This window comes from Eumetopias jubatus, unplaced genomic scaffold (assembly GCF_037043125.1).
Source record: "Eumetopias jubatus isolate StellerSeaLion01/CBP00866 unplaced genomic scaffold, mEumJub1_p1.0 scaffold_3, whole genome shotgun sequence".
Taxonomy (NCBI): Eukaryota; Metazoa; Chordata; class Mammalia; order Carnivora; family Otariidae; genus Eumetopias; species Eumetopias jubatus.
Genome location: NW_028274809.1, coordinates 106,056,922 through 106,070,880, shown reverse-complemented (window position 1 = coordinate 106,070,880; position 13,959 = coordinate 106,056,922). Strand labels below are relative to the sequence as shown.

General features: G+C 39.1%; 1 protein-coding gene across 2 annotated transcripts in view; it reads right to left on the bottom strand.

Moving 5' to 3' along the window:
* The window catches only part of CNTNAP5 (contactin associated protein family member 5), an 855,278-nt gene that overhangs the window by 840,365 nt on the left and 954 nt on the right, over positions 1-13,959 (bottom strand). The gene's annotated exons all lie outside the window — the stretch shown is intronic.

Below are 13,959 nucleotides of genomic sequence, written 5' to 3'. Positions count from 1 at the left end.
CTAGATATTTGTCTGCTTATCTTTTGTGGGGTGCATTCCTGTGCATTGTTGCATGCTTACTAATATCCCCACTTCTCTACCCACTAGATGCAATAGCAAGACTCCAGATGGGGCAGCTGAAAACATCTCCAGACATTGATAAATGTTTCCTGAGGCAAAACCACTTCCAGTTGAGAACTACTGATCTACACAACCAGGATGATTTTTGTTTTTTTTAAAGAGAAGCGTAAACTAAACTAATTGACATTGAGCACTTATGTGTCTCATGTAGGCGTGTGTGCAAAAGCACATGTAAACAATGACAAAAGAACCTCCCAATGTCTTTGGCTTCTTCTAGGAATTAAATTTTCCTAGCACAAAAAAAAGCAGAGGTGTCATCTTGGCTTTGATTTCTAATCTGGAATGAGAATTGGAAGGTGTGTAAAATGAGAGTTTCATTGGACACCAAGTGAGGTATTTTTATTTCTCCATATACAAAATGACATCATTTCCCCAATGAAGTCACAAAACACTTAGCTACAGGAACCCAATAAGTCAAATGGAATTTTCCAATAAAATTGATATTTATACAGAAAACATAGAAATCTTTACCCCAAACAATGTATCAAGAAGGCTGAGAACATCAATAGAGTTATACATTCTCCCCTTAAATTGATTTTGTTTCACTTGCTCCAGTGTTTCTTGGATTAACTTTACTAATGAATTTTCACAGTGGTTTATTCCCTTGACTACTAAGCCACGGTCTGTGTTTAATTATGATATTCTTTCCTAAGTCCAGATCTTTTATCAAACCATTAACGGCAGGAAAAGATTTGCTGACATGACAGCTAAACTAATCCATCTTGTTTATAAAGGACAAAATCAGGAATACAATGTGGGTGAATATTTGTACAGAAAAGCATATCTAGATGCCATGCATATAAGGCAGCACACAGCACCTGTCACAATTATACTTTCATTTGTCTTATCAGTTCTTATTAAGTTAGAACATCAATCAACATGTGTGTGTGTGTATGTGTGTGTGTATTTGGTAACTCAACACCCCAAATTGATAAAACAGTGATGACAAGAACAACAGGAATTATTTCTATTGTAGACTCATAATTTTAGTAAGAATATTAACCTGGTTTGATATAGTTAAAAGGTGCCAAAACATGTGGTACTAACTTTTATAGAAGCAAGAATTTCACACACACACACACACACACACACACACGCAGGCTTCAAATCACATGATGTCTCATAAGGTTATTTCAAGACAAAAACTCAGTATCTCAAAACCAAAAGAACCCCTTTATAATTTTATGTCTCTTCCTGTATTCTTCATTTAATTATATCATTGTTGAAGGAGCTTTGTGTTTCTCAGGTAATAGTATCTTGGCCTAAATAAATTCCAAGGCCAAGGGGTTCATTAATCCCATGTATACTTATCTATATGCTCAAGTATCATTATCTCCCGATTCTGTTACCAAAATGTCAAGCTGAATATATTTGAAGATTTGCATTCTGTCCATTAGGTAAAGGAACCATGTGAAAGAACTATAAAAAAAAAAATAAATAAATAACCACAGTAAATTGGAATGCAAAGGATGCTTACTTGAACACTGTCCTGAAACAGAGCAGCTACAGTGGAACATGTCTGCATGCCTCCCTCCAGCATTTGTCCACCTTTGCGGCAAAACATACTCGATTTCAGAAAATAAATAGATATTAATTTCCATCCAAATGCCCATTTCAATTCATTATCTACAGAAGTAAATATTCACAAAGGTGACACCCAAATCAATATTGACTTGGGGGATAATAAATTTTGACATTTGCCAGAATAGGCAGTTTGCATAGAGTGTATACACATGTAAAACTCTACCTGGTGTATTAACCATGAATGGAAACTCAAATGTATAATACATATGTGTGTGCATACATATTATCTTAAATTATTTATTATATTAAATTCTATTAAGCGTGCAGAGCAAGAGCATTTGGAGTTCACTAGGGGTTTTATTTTCCTATATAAATACAGTGCAGATCTAAATGCAACGTGATTTTCTAATGTATGGAACTGTAAGCAAACACAGAAGGATGTGATTACAATTAAGAAGCTAATAAGAATCAGGAACCAAGGCTGAATCCAGACATGCAACAATTTTATTTAATTTGTGTACCTTTACCACTCCTAGCCACATTAATTAACATTAGGGAGCACACTGAGAAGGCCTCACCGGTGGAGACTGAAGGTCTATTTTTCTCACGAAATTTAAGAGGCAGAAGGCATGAGATTATGCCTCTATCAACACATGGTGAACTGAGGGCCACATTCAGGGATTTGCCTCTATTCCTGTCCCTCATCCAGGCTTGCTGTCTGCACTTGGGTTTCATGTAAAGTGTCTATGTTTAATTCAATCTAGCAAGTAGTTATTTTGCTATTTGCCTTCTGTATGGCTAACATGAAACCCCGTCTTTTGAGAAGGTCCCCAGGGAATATCTGGGATGGAGGTGGATAATTCAAGGGCCCTCACAAAATTATATATATATATTTTAATAAGAAGAGCTACTGACTGTTCACTGAGGAGATCAAAATGAAAAGACATGTCCTGGATAAGCTACTCTCTTTTCCAATCTATAAATGCCAATAAGGTTCCCTTGTCCTAAGAACTCTATAAAATAGCATCAGGACAAAAATAAATTTTCAAGGGGTTAAAAATAGGCACCTGGGCAGAGATAATATTTAAAATATTTCATAACCTCAACAGCAGATCATTGACTGTTGCAAGCAGATGCAAGTGGTGAGCGCCCAAGGCGGATTTGCTGCTGGCACTCCAGCCAAATGTTGGCTACTGTGGAAGGCACTTCCCCCTCTTCTTCAAAATTGTCCTATGCCTAATCACATCTGCATACAATTACAAACTTAGAGATTCCTGCAGTTAAGGCTGAGGCTTCATTCACATGGTACGTCTATGAAGAATCAGAGTAGATCGAGCAGTGGAATTCTCTACCTCCTCGCCCCATTTCCCCCAAACAGCAATCTTTGTCATTTCTTTTGCATCCAGAAAGTCTATGTAAGAATTCATTTTGGAAGCCAAAAACTCCTGCTCCTGAAATAAGTTTTAATATTTAAGGCCTCATTCTTTGAAACACTGATTATTTCTGAGAGCTAGAACACAGCATCTATGAATTGCCTCCACGTGAGTTATTTCGGGATTCTCTGTTTCTTTTCCTGACAGCCACTGATAGAGGAAAAGAGGCAAGACTGCGAGGGTGCTGGTCATCAGATGAGTTACTTTGCACTGAGACAAGAAAATAGCTGAAAAAGAGGACAAAGGAGACACACAAAGACACACCTCACAGCCGAGCCAAGCAATAGCCCAGATCGAAGCGACAAGTGCAGGAGAGCTGGAGAATAAAGCAAACCGCTGCCTGGCCTGGCTGTCCACACAGCTTGTGATAAAAGGAAGTTCACATAACGGCCGGTCCTCTTCTATCAAGCAGACATTACAAGAACAGCAGGGCAGATGCTCATCATCGCACCTAGTCTGTGGCAAAGAATAATGGTCCTGGGTATGCACCTGTTAAACCTGCCAGAGAGAGTTGATGGCACAAGCTTTAATGAGTAATTCAATCAACTTTTACAAATGGTTAGATGTACAGGAGCTGTTTGCCACAGGGATTTCTGGATGTAGGGGAAAGGATGGCCCACAAAGTTAGGAAAAAATGACCTGCAGACCGGGAGGAATCTGTAGGTCTAGCCTGACAAGGGTTTTCTCATCCTGGATCAGAGAGAAGGCTTGCTCTGCAAGGCTGAGCATCAACTTGAGTTCAAGGATGGCTCAGCCTTGGCTTTGGGTTCAAGGAAACAGCAAGCAGAATGAAAGCAAGTACAGACTTTGCAGTTGGGGAAACATGGACTATAATCCCAGGAAGACCACCTCGTAGCTATTTGATCTTGGTTAAATAACCTGACCATCCAAGCCAGCACATCCTCAGTCTATAATGGAGAGGACGATGGCTGTGGTTAGGAACAGAATGAGCCCTCATGGGCGCCTGGGTGGTTCAGTTGGTTGAGCGACTGCCTTCGGCTCAGGTCATGATCCTGGAGTCCCAGGATCGAGTCCCACATCAGGCTCCCTGCTCAGCAGGGAGTCTGCTTCTCCCTCTGACCCTCTTCCCTCTCGTGCTCTCTATCTCTCATTCTCTCTCTCTCAAATAAATAAAATCTTTAAAAAAAAAAAAAAAAGAATGAGCCCTCATAAGGTACCACCCCTGGCACTGGGTGGAGGTTTGGAAACCCTGCTAATGAAGAAACACATTACTTCACTTTATCTCTAATCTCCAGTGTTCTAACATTCCAATCTTCTGGATTCATTTCTTTTGATTGTGTCAAAAGGTTCCTGATTGTTGTAGAATGAGAGGCATTAATCTCTCTTTTAATATCCTGGTGAGCTCAGCCTGTCTCCAATCAGAAAGAATCTGCCCCTGTTGACCCCAATCCTGTCACCTGGCAGAGCTCATTCACTCAAAGGTAAACCCCATGTATGTGGCAGAACATTGCCCGGTGACTGTAGGGGGTGCAGCCCAGACCTGGAGGGGGCTACGCAGACTGTTTGCCCACAGCCCCTCCAAACAGCTCCGTTTCCATTCACTTCGTAGGCTTGTGGGTTTTCTTTCCTCCTGTGAACTGAAAATCCCTTCTCACCTTCCATTACTGATTAATCGTAATGTACAGCTCACAGACCGGTCACAGTTGATGGCAAATGAAGCTGCTGTTGTTCCAAGGTGAGAGACAGGAGAGCTGTTCTTCATGTAGGAAACCTGGAAGGCATATGCAGGGAGAGAGAGCTCAAAAGCTCAGACCTGAGCCTCCGGGCATATGTGGCCCTCTGCCATGGGTTAAGTGAATCAACTTTGCCCATCAATTTTTAATTGGAGGTCTTGGGACACTATTTTTTATGGTAATATAAACATGGTTATAATGCAGAGCAGAATGCAAATGTGTCTGAGAGCTTAAGACACAAATTCAAGAAATTACATGCTTCAGTGGCTGCTTGAGGGGGAATCCATAATCTCCTGGGTTTTCCTGCACTCTTTATTTATTTTCTATTTTTTTCCAGGGAGAGGCACTTAAATGGAAAAGTTTGAAAAGTGTTAGCGTCGGCATTAACACATAAAAAGGAGTCATTTAGTAAATGTTGATTGAGACAGGCCCAGTGAAGGAAGAGAGGCAGAGATAGAGAAAAGAAGAGGAAAAGAGTAGAAAAAGGGAGGGATGGGGACAAAGAAAGAAAAAGAAGGAGTGTCAGGAAGCAGGTGAGTTGGGACAAAGGGGAAGAAACACTGAAGACAAGGAAGCAGAGAGAAAAGATCTGGGAACAGGAAAGGCTGCTATTTTTTGAATCAATGAATGAATGAATGATTCACTTGAAAATGGAAGAAGCACTTATAATACACCAACCATTGTACCAGCACCTGATTTTTAACTCAACATTAACAAGAGCATGTCTATTATTTATCCACCCAATGCAGGATTCAGCGGTACAGGAGAGGAACCTTCTCCCAAACTCCTGCCTGAGCCTCCTGCTTCAGACACTGGGAATACTTCACACATACTCTGCCCAGCAGATAATGCTGACATTATCTGCAAGGGTCTGCTCACTTTTCTGGAGATGTTCTCCTTAATTTTCTAGATGAACACCCTAGTTCCACTCTCTTATGGGGTTCCCTTTGTGAGCTTTTCAGCGAGCAGTTTCACTGGCCACGGCCCAGAAGCAGTGGTCATACTCTGACAGAGCTCAGGAATCAAATGAAGAATCCAGACAGTCATGTTTCTGTCAGGTGGAGACGGATTCTGCCCACAGTCCTCTTGACATTGGAATTAAAATGAGAACAAGTTTCTATTTGCCTGGGCAATCACTCAGCTGTCTGCTCACCCAGAAGAAGGGACAGTGAGTTCGTCTACCTTTGCTTGAGAATGGAAACATCTTTGCCCTAATTTGTATTATAACTGATTTTGAGAGAATCCGTGTTGAGGTTCATTAGCAATTATAACAGGTTTAACTATTAATTCCCACATCATGTACATTTTATACAGAGTAATTCATGTTATCCTCGTATTAACTCTACAAGGTCCATGTTAATATCCATAGGAAAGGTTCACTGAGTGAGAATTAAATCAACCCAGAACTCTGTGACCTACACCCTTTCCACTCTCCTTCACCACCCCATTTCCCACCTGCTTGGATTATGGAAGGTCCTGGGTAAAATCAGGAAGTTGGCAACACTTGTCTTAGACACCTTGAACATCCCTATTCTTTGCCCTTCCCCACTCAGAACATTCTCTCCGTCTCCTTCAGATACCCAGCACCTTCTCTTCCATTAACTTTTTGTTTTGCTTTGTTCTGTGGAAAAGGTCTGTTCCTCTCAGTCAAGAACAGTTCAGCATGGATATGCAACCCAATATTTTCTTTCCCAGTGGGGCTTTGTGTCTTAAGGTTTAGCTCCATGCACTGAAAGGCTTTCCCCCATATTTACAGATTCGGGGCACTGATGGAGTTGGCGAAAGAGTTGTTTGGGGACAGATGGGTAGGGGGTGTTGGAATCAAGTGGGCTTTCCCAAGTGTCCTGTGGGTGGCAGATCCCTGTCAGGGCTACCCTTAGAATAGGTCTTGATGGGAGGCTTCACATTTGGTGACTGTGCCCACGTAGTTTATAACAAGGAAACACTTGAATCCAACAGACTTCTTTTTTTTTTTCCTCCCCTCCTCTCACATCTGAACACAATCATGAGCTCAGAGAAGAGCCAATGGTAATACCAAAAATACATGGCCACATGACAGAGAGAGGAGTGGAAAAGGGAGGAAGGGTAAGCCAGAGGGAGGGAGAGAGGGACCGGGCAGGGGGTGCAGAGGGAGAGAGCTGAACGTGTATATTCAGCAAACAGTGGCCTAGACTAACACCTACAAGCATCTGTCTGTTAGGCGAATGTCTTTAAACTGCTATTTGCCTTGGACTGTCTTCAAAGGGATATTTCTGTTTCCAAAGGTGGATAGTTAAAAATAATATACATCATGAGTGTGTTTTAGCATTTCGCTTTCATTTTTTTCCCCTATCTTCAACATTACTGTTGTCATCCTCTAAAACTCAATCAATTCAGCTGATCCAGTGAACAGATGGCATTAATCAACCCCCAAGAATATGCACAAAAGCAATTAGAAATGTAGAGACATGGAATTTATGCCGGCAAATCAATTACCAATGATAGCAGATCAACGTGGCACACACAACTTCCCCTTGTTTCTCTTTCCAAAGAGCAACCACTGATAGTAGGAATGATCCCCGGTTTACCCCCTGCCAGAAGGGGATCAAGAACAGAAACACTGAAGTTTAATTACACATTTCTTAATGACTAGTTCTCACTCTGCTGACAAAAATCGGCATAATTTACAGACTAGAAGATGCATCAGAATGATGGATACAGACAGCATATGCTATATAGTGTCATGCAGATATGAAATATACTGCTCTGAGAATATGGTTATTTGGTATTCCCAGAGAAGAACTTCATTTCAGAGAACAGAGCACCTTTTCTAGCATCTATAGCTCTCATTTGTCAAAAACAATGGGAGCAGCTATGGAATATATTTTAACCACAAATCTGTGCCTTCTGTGAGTTTACTAGTTTATATATCCCTATGTTTTCAATGTACTTGGCCATTATTTTCTTTCTGGTTCTTTGTGACCTTTGCAGATTCTGAAACCTCCTTCTTCAGACTCTTATTTATTATCACCTGAGTTATTGTGATAAGCTCTTAACTAGTTTTTCTCACTGCTAAGTGTTGGCCCGGGCTGGTCTATCCTTCACATGATGATTTTTTAAACAAATATCCGATTCTGTATTATCTAATTACATATACAAAATCCTTCAATGAAGCTTCATAGCTTGAACAGTAAAAATAAGACCCTCCACCCCCACTTACCAAATTCTCTCATTTCTTTTTCTAAACCTCTGCCTATAAGCTGCTCCCTCAAGTAGTCACTACAACACGTCTCACCCTTAAGCCTTCACACAAAAAGCCTGTGAGAACCTCTCCCCATTTCTCCAGTGAGTGAAGTCTGACTTTGTTCAAGTCCTACCTTCCATCTCACTTCCCTCCAAGAGCCTGCCTTGATGCCCCAGCCAGTTTGAGATGCTCATTTGATGCCTCATGTTATACCTTGTGCTTATCTATGTTACAGCATTTATCACATTGACATGATTAAAGATATATTTTTTGGATGTCCATTTTCAAAGTTCCTTAAGATCGTAGACTGTATCTTCTTATTTATCTTTATTTCTCCTATTTCTAGAAAAACTGGAGTTTAGGAAAGAAAGCCTTCAGGTGGGACACATTTCTTCAATAAGTTTTTCAAATGAGTAACACACACAAACTATTAACACTTAAATCTTCCAACCACAGCTTAGAGAGAGGATATCAGAGGCTCAGGACAGTGTTATCACGGTCATGTTGTCGGTTTGCAATAAAATACAATCTTTCCAGTAATTTACTACTAACACCCTATTAAAAAGCATTCAAACTGTTCCTTTTTATACTGAACTCTGGGCTATGAAGAAAGATTTTTATAGTTATATATTTTTGTATTTTCACCTATATAGGAAATGTTCGTTAAAATTGCAAAAGCAAGTTAATTAAATTAGCTCAAGCTTGGTACTGAGGTCAGATCTTCTTAGCATTTCCAAAACAATAATAAGTAATACTTGCCAGTTAAAAACAAAATAAACCAAATATATTTAAAAAGACTCTAGCAACAGGGCCATAGAAATATATTTTTTGGTTTAGAAATGAAAATTCTTAATTAGAAACCATTCACTGATTCTCTCATCCATTCATTCACCCAGTGTTTTTTGTGTTGAATATAGACATTGAAATGAAATATGATAATCAAGGAGCTTTGCAACTACTTGGGGAGACACGGATTCTAAGAAAGTGCTATGGAAATATACTTAGTCATACATAGGGCCATTTGGCCCAGTATGGGGAAAGCCTCTGTGTGTGTGTGTGTGTGTGTGTGTGTGTGTGTGTGTATACCTGGGAGAAAGTGAAGGTGTGTAAAAATTGGAAAAGGTAACTAGATCAAGCAGATAACATACGCAAATAAATGCAAGGGGGATGGAGGATAGCATGGCTTGTTTGTAGAACGTGGAGTTCCCTAAATGAAAATTAGGGGACAGGACCGGAATGGCAGACATGCAGTTTAGAGCAGTAGGCAGGGCCAGATTAGGAGCAGTCCTGTGCAGGGAGAAGGAGCTCATACCTACTATTTAATTAATACATTTGGTCTGACATCTGGAGACTCAGAAGACATGATGCCAACAGAGGTAGCGTCCATGGTGTTGTGTGTGTGTGTGTGTGTGTGCGCGCGTGTGGTCACAAGTCTTTATCAAGGCTATGCCCTTCCCCTATCCAGTTTTTTACTGAAACTTGTAAAAGGAAATTAAAGCATCTGGTGCTCACCCAGATATGAGGCCTCTTACTTTTGACCATTGTGATATTAGGCACCTTGCATTAAATCTACATTCCCTTTTTTTTTTTTTTTGGTAAGCTATAACTTAGGAGTTGGCTCTGGTGGCAACTGCTACCTCCCTGCCCTTTGCTATGGATAGAGCTATACAGACTAACCATAGGGATTCCAAGGCAACTTGCCAGCTCACACACAGCCCCCAACTGAATGCATGGGAATAATTTCATATCTTGCAGACTCTGATCTTTGGAGATAGAGGTCCAGATCCTGATTTTTTTTTTCATTGCATAGCTTTATGATCCTAGGAAAATTATTAACTTCTATTAACCTTAAATTTACTCATCTGTAAACTGAATTTAATAAAGTCTACCTAGATGTACTGCCCTGCCAAATTATGTGCACATGGCATAGGAAGTGAGAGATACAAAGTGCACAGCAGTTAGTAGGAATTAAGACCCTATTATGTTGTTATTCTAAATATCATTGCTTAACAATTTTGAGTACAACCATCCCAGAAGTATCCAAATGGAATGACCAGTAAGTAGGTAACATCAGTAAAGACAAAAATACATTAGGACTAGATAGGACCTTAATAACCATTTGATCCAACTCCTTTAATTAATACACCACAATCATTAGGATAAGTCGATAACCTACACAAGGACACTTTCTAGAAAGTGTCAGAATTTTGATGAATGAAGACATCTTCCCTTACGTATTAAAAATGTCATTACTAGCTCCAAATGAGTACAGTGAATCTTCAAACCAAAATTCCGTTGAATGAATGACTACTATATAATGATCTTTGTGGCAAGTAGACTCTCTTCCCATCTTCCTAACTAGTGAGGATAATCAGCTTTGTATATACAAGCCATATTTCAGCAAAGTTCTGGCATACAAACTAAAGGGCTTTGGATCAGCAACTAAAGCTTTTAGGAACATTTCAAATGATATCATAATACTTTGTTTTGAAACAAATGAGCACTGAAAAGTAAAGCGATGTAGGTAAGGAAACTGGGTCCTACCAAAGAAAGAAGAGGCAACTGGGAAGAGTGGGGGGGGGGGTAAAAAAAAAGAAACCTTCAACTTAAAAGACAGTCATTCATTTGAATGAGAATAGGGGCTGGAGTGAGGTTATTCTAATGGAAAGTAATTTTCTCATAATTCTGTACCCTGGTGTGGACATTGTTCTTCTAGTTTTTCATTTACATGTTCTAATAGTGGAAATCTGGTTTGGAAATGGGGGGGTATGAGGAATAGAAGGGAAAGAGAATTCACATGGATTGTCAAAGATAAGTCCATTCAACCATGGGGAAATCTTTAGGACTCTCTTCAAATGAGCATTATAGTGCATCCTTCACTTCTGCTGACTATAATTGCCACAAAAGTATTCCACAAACACTTTCCTGCTGAAAAAAGTCAGCCTGATATTTGTTTATTTATAATATTACCTATTGATTGGGTTTGTGCATAAGCTTCAGATGACTCAAGGTATATTGCATCTCTTTATTTAAAGATGTTTATAATATGACTGACATCCTCATATATTTTACATGAGGTTCTGTCTGTGATGAAAGGCATCATCATAGAATAAAGAGTTTTTGATTTCTTTCTCAAGGCTGTTATCTCTGTGAACCTGATATGTAGCACCAAACAGTTAAGATGCTTGGAGATCAAAGTGACTTACTGGGTCAAAATTAAGACAGTCATAATCACATAACATCTGATTATTGGCAAAAATAAAGTGAAGAGTGACCCTGTAAGTATCCCATGCATTGTTCTTATCTTCTGAAAGCAATTTCTTGCATTATCATAGTCATTATCTTGCATGATCGTACCTAATATTTGAAGAATCTTCTCAGTAAAATACCAAGCTGCTGTTCTGTTTGGGAGAAAACACATATCTCAATTGCTGTTTTATACCCAAGCCTGTGAGCACGGCAAAGTTGTTTAACTGCACGGACATTTGACATGTTAGCTGTGGCATAACCAGGGCTAAAACACGTCAGCATTTCAAACCCCTAGTTTAACTTGAACCAACTATCAAGTCACATCATTTCTTCCTATGTCAAAGGAGCTGATATTATATGTAAAATGGTTTTTCATTTAACACTGGCCTATCATAGCTACATTCAAAATTAACTAATTCCCTCAGGGTAAACCCAAAGGAAATGCTGTAGCTACTTAATATCCTGAAAATCTGGAATGGGGGAATTTCCAGAGTTTTTATTACTGGTTGATAATTTTGTTCTCCGCACAGATTCATAATATCTATTCTGTAGCTGGCCTTCTAACCTGACTTTAATTTTGTTTAATTAGAAACTTATCAAATCTATAATTGGGTAAGCATTCATTTCTCTCTTGCAGACAAATGCCCAAGTTTTGGTCAAATTATAAGAAAATTAAACACACACACACACATATACATTCTGCATGCAACAATAGTAATAACAACATATTATTATTAGAATAATACAAACAATTAAAAGTTGTTTTTATTTGAACAAAGTTCACAGGCATACCATGGAGCGTCTTGGGTAAATAAACCACGTTTGGGATACTTTCACAAATGACATAAAATGTTATCTCAAAAAATAAAAATCTTCTTGAAAAAAAATTCTCCAAATAATCTGTATACTTATACAAACTGACTATTTGAAAGGAGATTTATCTTCCTCAACACATGCATATAAACGTTAATGAATTATAGATAAATAGTAAATCAAAGCCCTAAATTTAATGGATAAAGTATGTAGACAGTTGAAGTCTAGACGAATTGTGGAATGCTAATGTTTTTCCCTTAGAGGCTCTGCATTACAGGATCTGAAGACCACCAAGATAAACTGAGTTGAGAAGTAATTTTCTGCTGCCACGCTATTGAATTAATACATTTTGTTCAGCATAATAAAAAACATTTATCATTATTCTTTAAGAACACTGACACCAAAATATTTAGCAAGTAGCGTTCATTCAATTGAAATGTTGATTGGAAATAAGGAAATTAAACTGTCACTGATGAAATACTAAACCTCATTATCACAAAGTTTCATTTTAAATATTGAGAATTAGCTTTATTGCTGCATCAGTAATGATAAGCATGAGCCTTAAATCCACGCCATTTAGGTTTTATGAGCATTATTACAACATATTAACCATAATTCAATTAATTTACAGAAATTGACATTCTACAATTTTTTTTTCTTGCTCTTAAGAAAAGATGCTACATAAGGAAGTCCCAACCATATTCCTATAGAATATGTTCTATCTATTTTACCCTTGTTCTCCACCCCACCTTTGTGGATCTTCAAAATATTCACTATTTCCAGATAGGTAAATGTGCTAAAGGAAAAACAGCTCTTTCACTGCTACACCTTTGCATCATTAGGACAATACTGACCTCTAGTGTTTTAGGAGGTAGAGAGGCTAGCTCAGCACCTGCCTAACTTCCTCTAACTAAAACACTTAGATGTTTTTCCAAAGCACCATGGGAACAATTTCACTTAAAAGAAGAAAGAGGAGGAGGAGGAGGAAGGGGAGGAGGAGGAGGAGGAGGAGGAAGAGAAAAGAAACATCAGATTCTAACCTTTTCCTACCTATTCTCTGAAATGATTTCTACACTAAGTCCCTCTGGCTTCTCCCTTTTAGAAAGATTGACCTCTTCAGCACTCCTTTAGAATAGAAACTTTAATAAAATCTTTGTAAGGCATTACCACTAACTATAGATTCTGAAACTCCAAAACTTCCAATCACAGAAACACTGGTTGTGCTTTGAACCATTTTCACGAAACAACATTTGTCTAATTGTCTTCCCTTGAGGTGAAACTCTGGTTGAGTATCTCTTACTCAAGAGAACCTAAGAGGGTGGGGAGGAATGTAAGGCGACTCCCAAGTACAAAGTAGTCTTCCTATCTTTCTCTAAGAGTGATGTTATGTTCCAATACAGTTAAGCATTTCTGAGGTTCCTCGTGGGGTTAGCAGACAGAAGAGCAAGCCCAGAAACTCAAGGAACCTTGATAAACCATCTTTGGAAACAACACAGATGGCTTAATTGCGTTCTTTCTCATTTAGGAGTTTCCAAGCTGGAAAAACTTCCCTCTCTCTGCCTAGAGAGGCAGCTGAGCAATTGAGCTTGAACCTCTGATGGCTCTAGCGATTTATTCAACTTTGACGAACTGGGTTCTTTAAATACACAGTGCAGGTGGCAGATCCCCAGGTGTCCAGCCTTCCTGCCTATTAAATTAAATGCCCTGCACTTGCTGAGGTTAGAGCTTGGATGACAGAGTGAACACTTAGTGCATACTCATTATGTGTTCTTTGGCACAAAGATTTTGGGGGTGGAGTGTGCATCAAAGCTCTTCCTCCTGTAACAGGGGCAGCCATTGATCTTGTGCTTTGACTACATTGGGCCATGACTCTTAGTCCAAAACTCCCAACCCTATTAAACCG